This window comes from Pan troglodytes, chromosome Y, assembly GCF_028858775.2.
Source record: "Pan troglodytes isolate AG18354 chromosome Y, NHGRI_mPanTro3-v2.0_pri, whole genome shotgun sequence".
In the NCBI taxonomy this organism is placed as follows: domain Eukaryota; kingdom Metazoa; phylum Chordata; class Mammalia; order Primates; family Hominidae; genus Pan; species Pan troglodytes.
In genome coordinates, this window is record NC_072422.2 from 21,698,359 (window position 1) to 21,708,824 (window position 10,466).

A 10,466-nucleotide genomic window follows, 5' to 3' on the forward strand; every position below is an offset into this window, starting at 1 on the left:
GCTTGATCTTGTATCTACTTATGTTCAAAGAAACAAAGGAAAATGTTCAAAAACAACACAATTTTCTCTCCTATTGAATTTGCTTTTAAGCATGTGTAGCTAAGCAGTAACATCAGGCATTTTGCATTACATGTAAAATTTCTTTGTGAAAATTTTAATGCAGATATTACATCTAAACAAAGAGTTTTCAAATAGCATTAACAAGTATGAAATTACTTTGAAAAAAATTCCTTTTCCTCTGAATATCTCAGAAAAATTATGGAGTAAGTATCTATGTCTCTCCACAAAACCAACATGTTGCTTTGAGTGGTATGCAGGTAACAATGAATAAATAACATTTCAATTTTCGATTTGCAAAGAAGGTTTGGTATGCAATAACTATTATTTTGAATACTTGCTTTAATATTTACTTCAGTCTCCTTTTTCAGATCAGCTTCTCTTACCATCTCCTGTAGATGCCACATAACTTGAGCTACCATATGCTTCACGGGGAGCAGGGTGCACTCTATCCAGAGAAATTAGATTCCTTTGATCTTTTCTGCCAACGTGCTCATGAAAACAGGAATAAAAATCACCGCAGTGTCTTGAGTAACTCTCCGACTTCTGCTACATCTATCTTGTGTATTGTTATAATAATGGCGGCTTCTTCCACCATAAGACATCCGAGGCCCTTGTGCAGGTGGTGCACCATGAGAGGTCCCTGCAGGGTTGATAAAATAATGTTGGACTACATCCAAACATTTTTACTGCTACCACTAAAACATGAATTAGTTAAAGTACTATTTGGAAATATCTGTTTTCCTCTGCCTTTGTTGCAGGATATTAATTATGCCTGCAATAGTCAGAAGGTTTATTTAAAAGAAGTGTAAGAGTAGTATTTTGAAGCTTAACAAATTTAATCCGAAAGTAAACGTTGAGTCACATTTTCTGAACACAAAGTGAAGTTCTCACCTTCATATCATTTAATATGCTTTATACTCTTAACAATATTCAATATTTAAACATGTTATATTTGTCCTTTATATTTTTCCTTAGAAGTTCATTAAAATAATGATCTGATCTAATAAATATAATTCTATAATTTATGAATCCATCCTGGACCCTCATCATATCTCTGAATTGTATCTCTGTAAGAACTTCCACTTGGATGTTCAGAATGATCTCTACCACGGGCCTCACCATAGCCATCCTGATCACTAAATTGGAAAAAAAAAAGTTTTCTTAATGCCAGAATAAACAATTTAAGAAATCTATTTGACAAATCTGGAAAACCTTATGGTACCTATATTCTCTAGAGGAATGTTCAACCTGAATAGAATGACCATAATCATGGTATGCATAGTCTCTAGGTCATGGAGCATAATCCCTGGTTTCTGGGGAACTTGGATGATTTCTGTGTGCATAAGTTTAAGCTAAACAAATTTTAAATTTTCAACTTCTAGTATCCAAAACATAACTAACTTACAACTTAAACAAAATTAAAAGGCCAAACATCTAAATAGATATTTCTCCATATAAAATAGACACCTGAAAAGCACATGGAACAGATACTCATAATCAGTCATACAGAAAACGCATTTCAAATCCCAAATGAGATACCATACTTCACACACACACTGGAATGGCAATAAATTTTAAAAAGCAGGAAATAACAAGTGTTTGAGAGGATGTAAATAAATTGAAACCCTGATACAATGCTAGTTGGAATGGAAAATGATGCAGCTACTATGGAGAAATGTGGTGGTTCCTCAAGAAAACAAACATGATTATCACAGGACCAAGCAATTCCGCTCACATACACCCAGAATTGAATAAGCATACTCAAACAAATATTAGTGCATAGAAATACTGCCATGGAAACAACACAAATAAAATAATGGGTTAACAGCTTATGGAAGGAGTAAAGTGCTGTGATGTAAATGAACCTTCAGGACATCACAGATGTGAAAAGTGTGTAGTGTTTGAGCCCATTAACATTAAATGCCCCCAACCAGGGGTTCAGAATTAGAACACATATTGGTGTTTGCTAGCAGCTGAGGAAAGGGAAAAAATGGAAGGCACTGCTTAACTGGTAGTTGGAGGTTTATTTTGGAGTGATGAAAATGTTTTGGAACTCGATGGAGGTAGTTGGTGTGTGACACAGAATGTATTAAATGCCACTTAACTGTTTACCTTATAATGTTTAATTTTGTTATGTGAATTTCATCACCACAAAAACAATCAACTGTTTTTTAAAAATTTTCCTTTACCTATCCTTAGTTGCATAACCGTCATCTCTTGGTGACATATGGTTATTTGCCAGGAAGAGATTGGCTTTCTGCGTGGAGGACCTCCATAATTCTCTCTTCCATATGATATGGGACCTTTAATATTAAAAATGATGGAACATTATGAAAAGAACACTATTTTCTGAAACACTATTTTCTCTTCTCTCAAGCAACTTTTTAAAATTATTTCTTCTATGTCCCCATTCCTCATTCCTTAAATTGCTAGACAGTCATGATACTGTGAATATTTCTTATGGCTTTGGATAATCTCATGGCTCCTGTAAGGCCAGTTCTTCTAAGGAAGCTGAAGCCAAACATTAATTCATAGGTAAAAGTTCATTTGTAATGGTTAATAACTACTTAGTTATTATTTTCCTTTTTCCTTAGTTATTATTTTCCTTTTCATATGAATTACTGATTACTACTAATGGCACATGGACAAAGGTAAAACCATAAAATTCTTCACTGATTTTAAAGTTTATGTACATTGTCCTTTCTCAGCTGAAGAAGGTAAATTTTCCCTTGTTTACTTCATCTCACACACAAACACTGCCACCTTTGAACAACTCCATGCTAAATTTTTACATAAAAGTTCTCCTTTATCTCTAAGTGGTTGGCTTTATTTTAAATGTTGACAAATTAAAATGTACTAGAGAAGATATTCTAATGATGACCAAGATTTCTTTTATTGCAATAAGCAATTCTATTAAAGGGGAGATTACAACATTGTTGCTATTTCAAAATAGAAACTCAGTTGAAGAGTGGACAAAAAAAATGGGGCATATATGTAAAATGGAAAAATCCGCTGCAATAACAAAGAAGGAAATCCTGCCAGTTGTGACAATACATCTGAATCTGCTGAATGTGTACATGCCACTTTGTTAAGTGACACAAGCCAGGTATCAGAAAGGTAAATAGCACATGACCTCATTCCTATAAAAAATCTAGAAAATGGACCTCACAGAGGTAGTGACTCCAATGGTTGGGGTGGTGTTTAATGGAGAGGGTGCACTGAGGAGATGTTGGATCAAGAACACATATTTCTAGTTAGAAAGGAGGAATGCTTAAAAACCTTTTCTACAGCATGCTGACTATAACTAGTGATTAACATATTCTTTCTCTAAAGAATCCTAAGACAATGTATGTCAAGTTTTATCACCACAAAAATGACAAATATGTGAGGTCATATCTGTGCTATTAGCTGCATATATCTAATGCCTAATGTATATGAGTTTTTGAACATCAACTTTTGAGTTATAAATATGTATCATTTCATAAAAAAATTTAAGAAATAAAATGGTATCTAATTAAACTAAAGAGCTTCTGTACAGCAAAAGAAACCACCGTCAGAGAGAATAGGAAAACTACAGAATGGGAGAAAATTTTTACAATATACCCATCTGACAAAGGGGTAATATCCAAAGTCTACAAAGAACTTAAACAAATTTACAAGAAAAAATCAAACAACCCCATCAAAAAGTGGACAAAGGATATGAACAGACACTTCTCAAAAGAAGACATTTATGCAGCCAACAGGCACATGAAAAAGTGCTCATCATCACTGGCCATCAGAGAAATGCAAATCAAAACCACAATGAGACACCATCTCACACCAGTTGGAATGGTGATCATTAAAAAATCAGGAAAGAACACGTACTGGAGAGGATATGGAGAAACAGGATGCTTTTGCACTGCTGGTGGGACTGTAAACTAGTTCAAATATTGTGGAAGACAGTGTGGCAACTCCTCAAGGATCTAGAACTAGAAATACCATTTGACCCAGCCATCCCATTACTAGGCATATACCCAAAGGATTATAAATCATGCTGCTATAAAGACACAAGCACACGTACGTTTATTGCAGCACTATTCACAATAGCACAGACTTGGAATCAACCCAAATGTCCATCAGTGATAGACTGGATTAAGAAAATGTGGCACATATACACAACAGAATACTATGCAGCCATAAAAAAGGATAAGTTCATGTCCTTTGTAGGGACATGGATGAAGCTAGAAACCATCATCCTGAGCAAACTATTGCAAGGATAGAAAACCAAACACCACATGTTCTCACTCATAGGTGGGAATTGAACAATGAGAACACTTGGACACAGGATGGGGAACATCACACACTGGGACCTGTTGTGGGGTGGGGGGAGGGGAGAGGGATTGCCTTAGGAGATATACCTAATGTAAATGATGAGTTAATGGGTGCAGCACACCAACATGGCACATGTATGCATATGTGACAAACCTGCACGTTGTGCACATGTACCCTAGAACATAAAGTGTAATAATAAAAAATAGTAAAAATAAAAAAATACAATTTTTAAAATGCCTTAAGAGAATAAATGTCTGTGAAGTATTTTCTTATAAAGAAGTGCCCATATATATACATATGTGTGTGTGTATATATGTACATATATATAATATATATGTGTATATATAATATATATGTATATATATAATATATATGTATATATAATATATATGTATATATATAATATATATATAATATATGTATATATATAATATATGTATATATATATTATATATATATATATCCCAATGTAGATAATCAATTGAAATATAGAAATTACAGGCCTGGAGACTATAGTCCATGAATTGAAACCTTCACTGCATATTTCAAAAGAAGACATGAGGAGGCAGAAGAAAAAAGAAAAAATCTCAAAGCCATTTTGGGGCCCCGGGTCACACATGTAATCCCAGCACTTTAAGAGGGTGAGGTGGGAGGACTGCCTGCACTCAAGAGTTCTAGACCAGCCTGGGGCAACATGGGCCCAGTCTAAAAAGTAACTAATTAATTAATTAATATGTAGCTGGGAGGGGTGGCATGCATCTCTAGTGTCAGCTATGTGAGAGTCTGAGTTGAGAGGATCACATGAGTGTGGGGTGTCCAGGCTGCAGTGGGCTGAGATCATGGTTTTGTTCTCTAACCTAGGATCCAGAGTAAGACCCATTCTCAGAAAACAAAACAACAAAAAAGAGTCAAATTAGGTAAATTAAAACCATGTAGTGTGAAGATAATAAAAATAAACAAAACATCATTAGAGCCTATGTGACCCAATGAAAGCAACCAGCTTTCAAATAACAGCCCCAGTTGGGGAGAACAATAAGAACGGGCAGAGAGAACACTGTAAATAGTAATACACCTAACTCCTCAAATGAGTTAAAAGACAGGAATGTACAAAGAGTACTTCCTTTGGCCTCAAAGCCCTTAATAACAAGTGTCTTTTTCTGAATCCCTGACATAGATTCAGCTCACCTGAACCTCTTGGTGAGGTTCTCAGTCTATGATCTGCCCTTTCTATATGTTCTCATCTTATTTCACATCACTTATCTATAGCAGTTCATAGTCATTCATGATTCTTTGACATTGTTTGGCACAATGAAGAACTCAGATATAAGTTCATTAAACAATAATTTATGACTTCATGAAGAAATTCTGTATACACGATGTTTGTTAAAAGGATAATACAAAATAAAAATGTAGGGAGAAGTACATTTTCTCTGTTTCACCATTGCGCTTGTGTTTACACCACATGTAACTATGAACTACAGCTGCCTCCTGGAAAATGATTTTACACAATGCCTTGAAAGTTCTCTTTCCACTTTAGAGACCATAGGCATAACCCACTTTTTCACTTTTCCACCTTTTGGATATACTGAGTGGGACGACTGGGATCCATCTGAATTTTGGCTTTACTGTAATGCCCAGTTATTCTTTTTTTTTTTTTTTTTAACACTGTCATTCCTAGATAGGCCTGAAATAAATGGTTCATTATGGCTCAAAAAAGAAGTCATCTCCTTCAGCTGAGATTCTTTATAAGAGGAATTTCATCCAGACATGAAAACAATAATCTGATGCCACTGCCCACAGATTCAGAATTACAAAGCAAATTCAGAAGAGGATAGGAAGATAGTTGATACAGATGGAGAGAGGGGAGTGGGTAAGAAAGGGAAGAAATAAAGGAGGGGTGTAAGGGAAGGAAAAGAATAAAGGAAGGGAGAGGGAGTGATAGATGTCCAAAGACACAGATAGAAAGTCTGTCATGGTTGTAGAGATAGGTGTGTACAAATTAATACAGGCAGTGTGGAAACATGTCTGACAGACAGAGACATAGGTGGAGTCAGAGGAAAGATCCAAACCCATACAGATATACAAACACTTGGCAGTTTAAACATGAAAAAACTCCAAGACCCTGATGCTAGAAATAACAGAGGTGTTTCAGAGTTACTGAGGCAGAATGCAAATTTGTCAGAGACCTTAGCATCTGTGGCCCATGTGAACGGATATTCAGTGGAAGCAGCATTAGACTGACTGTATAATTCAGCACGATCTCTGATAATGCCTAAACAATGGAGCACATGTCAAATCACTAGACTGAACTGCATGTAGGATATGAGGAAGAAGCCCAGTCAGCAGCGTTCACTCGGTTGGGTGGCCAATATGGCTCAGCCACCAGCTCATGGCAAGCCCATCATTGTAGACAGTTTCTAGTTTGCTGCCTGCCTTGGGAAAAGCTCTTCCCCTACCACAACTTTAAAACAGGCTAGCTCAAAAACTAGCCCTGGCATCTACTTACAGTCTTTTCCTTATCTATTTACCTCCTAGAAAAATCATTGCAAGACCATTTCCTCAACATTTTCCTATGCATTAAATTTGGTGCAAGACCTTTTCAGACAACCTGACTATAAGCAAGTCCCCAGACATTTCCCAATCTGAGTTGCCCTGAGTGCGCACACCAATCTACTGCCCCACTCCCACTATAGGGTTACTGTAATGGACCATAGTGCCCTTCGACCAGCACACAGTAAAATAGAGGGCAGCTTGAGGGGGCCAAAGAGTTCCCACTCTTTTCAGGAATAATTTGATGAGAAAACCTGTTTCTCATGTGTTTGTGGGTCATGGGGACAGTAGTCAGAAGAGGTCAAAACTCCTGCTCCAGAGCCTCAGCTGTCTGCATGAGAGCAGGGGCAAAACTGAGCTATAGATTTTCAAAGCTCATCTGCTGATACTGAGCAGAAGGTGTGGAATGCATACTGAAGGCAGCACAATAGATTCATGGACTTCTGACTGTCAAACCCTCTTTCCTGAAACAATATAGCTCTTCTTACAGAAGCTGGGCTGACCACAGTTCATATGGGACAGGAATGTTAGCACTCTATTAGTGTGTCTTTGACAGGGATGCTCATGTTGTATCTGTTTTATCTGGGAATGGGGAAGAAAGTTCTGCACCCAACTCTGAAATCCTCCTCCTCCATCCATGACAGAGGCCATCCCTTGTCCTGTGCATAGACACAGATGTTCCTGGGAAGCAGCCACCCACTCGAGAATGAATGCTGTTATGTTTTGTTCTCCTGTGTGAGGCTTGTAAGACATGCTCTGCAATTACATTCTCTTTACATTATTAAGCTTATGCAAAGCATGCTGAAAAAGCCACAGAAAATAAAAGGGCCCTGGGCTCCAGGAACAATCTGCAGTGCCCATCACTGGGGAGTATAGAGCCTCACTAGAGTTTGCATGAGCACAAAGTGCCTCGTAATGGTGTTAGCTACATACAATATTGGCTCCTCATCTAACAAGAATCTTGGAGAAAAGCTTAACCCAAATAAAGATGTAAACATCAACAACAGTGTCTGTATACTGGACCATCAACTGACACAAAGTCCATGCATGGATCCTCTGGCAATCTTCTATTACACAAATCCACCAACCTTCCCCTCACTTTTGCATGTTTGTGTTTTCCCATAGTCACCTATGCCAGAAAAAAAAAAAAAAAATAAGGCGTACCCTGAATGCCTTCCCACATGCCTCTGTAACCTTTCCAATAGTCCCTCCAGATACCTTACATGCCCATTTCTTCTCACATTGATGGTACCCCTGGTCCTGAGAGGCTGATTGTTCCAGAAAAGGATTATGCATTCACCTTTAAAAGCAGAACATGTGATTTCAACATGGAAGTGAACTTTAAGATTTCCATCATCCTGTGCTATCTTAATGTGTTTGATGATACCCAAAATGAAGGATTTTGGAGTTACCTTATCCCAGCAAACTGGGTCCTGGATATCTTAGTGGCCACTAACCCCTTTCGATGAACTACCTCTGCTTCCATAGGGTGAAGTAAGCCTCCAGGTAAACTGTCTTTTCTTTCTTGTAGCTCCCCAACTCTGTATTGTAGGAAGAATCCCCAAACATTCTACACCCATTCACTCTACAACTTTAGAGGCCTAGCTCCAACACAGACTGGTCATTTCCATGAAAAGAATAAAACATATGGATTGATCAATTCATTATGACACATGAATCCGGGATGAACATACCCACACACACAGATACACACACACACACACACACACACACACACACAGAAACACACAGAGTCACACATCCTTAATAGTGTTTATTTTTCATTCCATACAATCCAAGTTTACCCCCTCTTCCTGTCTGCGTTTTTTTGTGCCTGGATCTGTTTTTCCCTTAGTTCGTGTGCATAAGACCATACTGAGTACTGACATCCTGCATACTGTAGTAACTTTGTAGGGGTTCTGCTGTTTTAGGTAAAGCCTGATGCTCCATCATATTCATCTCAAAATCCAGAAGTCCCCTAGAGAAACACAAACGCATGTCAAAATGCATTTCCTCTGAGCCATATTTAAAATGTTTTAATTTTAGGTCCTGCTGAGTAAAGACTACCCCTTTCCCATTTTTGATCTCTTAAACTTCGTCCTACCATGTGTTACAAACTGTTCTCTGCAATACCTGCTCCATTCCCAGTATACTCTGTGATGGGAGTCAGCTAACAAGATGCATTGTTCACAAAAAGCACACCGAATCATCAGGCAGTAGCTTAAGAAAATCCATCAATCTAAACAGTCTTCTGTGGTTTGTGGCAAGGATGACAAAGAGGCACATTCAGGGAGTTAAATATTAAGGGGTTGATAGGATGATTGCCAGTGGGGCTGACAGCCATGGAATCAAGTGCCACAAATTGAAGTTAATGATTCAGCTTTACCTCTCAGTGAATCTGGACATGCACTATACTTCTCTGGGCTTAAGACTCCACAGTTATAACCTGCTATGCAGTGTAGTCTCTAAAGTGCCTTTTTCAGCTCAATGCCCTGAATGTCCTGGATTCTGTCCCTCTCTGTCTTCCTCTCAAGGAATTTCCACATTTATGAAATAAGCCTCAATTTCTACATTTCTGAAATGAGAGTCCAGGCTCCCTGAATAGTGAGGGGTGTCAACCCCCTCATAGTGGGCATCAAACAGCTCCAGTTCCAACTGAATGGCTTACCTGAAATCTCTGTTCCTTCTTCAGGTGGCTTCATCCTCTTGTAGTATTGCAGGGGATTGTGCCACAGGTCCTTACATAGGATCTGTCAGGGGAATCAATCGGGAAAGGCCTCATCAGGGCTCAGACTGGTGACCTAAGCAGCTGGGAACACACCAGGTTATTCCTGATGATGTTTCCCGGTGAGGATGCACCTCAGCAATCCTATTAGGTCCTGTGAAGTTGTGGTCAGAAAACCAGTTGAAGAAGTTAAGGCTGCTATTGTGGTGTCTGGGTCAATAAGCCTCAACTTCATAATCTGGATACTACTGAATTGGAGTGGAATGAGAAGCCCTGTATTCTACAGAGAGAGGATTTTGTGTGAAGAGGGCTGGATCACATTGGCAATTTGTGATGGGATCACCCATCATCTTCCTTCCACTACCCATCCTGGGAGCCACCTGTCACCTGTGACATTCCCAAGATATTCCTTGGTCACCATTTTATTCTGTAAGTAGGGGTTACTCCAAAATAACAACATGATCTTGCAGAGATGAATGGGATGTTTCACTTCTTTCACCTGTCAGGACAAGGTGGAGAAAGCTTAAACATCTTTTTGGGTGAGGTGCCCACTGTTGCTTACAGGAATGAATTATTTCCCTTACCCTCCCCCACTAAACCCTCTAGCCTCAGTCTTCCCAGCCTCACCTCCAAGTTGATCACGTAGCTCAGCATGTCTTCATCTTGGTCACTGATCAGGGCTGATATCAGGGGGTAGTTTGCCATCTGCTTTAGGTCAAAGAGCCTTTAGATGCAATGGAAGGAAAAGTTAGAAGCAAGAGGGAAGAAGGCCTAGAGCACCCAGAGGCTTGGGTAAGGAATTTCTAAGATCTGCTTCCAT

At 38.5% G+C, this 10,466-nt stretch overlaps 1 pseudogene; it reads right to left on the reverse strand.

The window, feature by feature from the left end:
* Positions 1-399: 399 nt before the first annotated feature.
* LOC129138923 (RNA-binding motif protein, Y chromosome, family 1 member B-like) lies at positions 400-8,407 on the reverse strand (annotated as a pseudogene).
* Between the last annotated feature and the right edge of the window lie 2,059 nt (positions 8,408-10,466).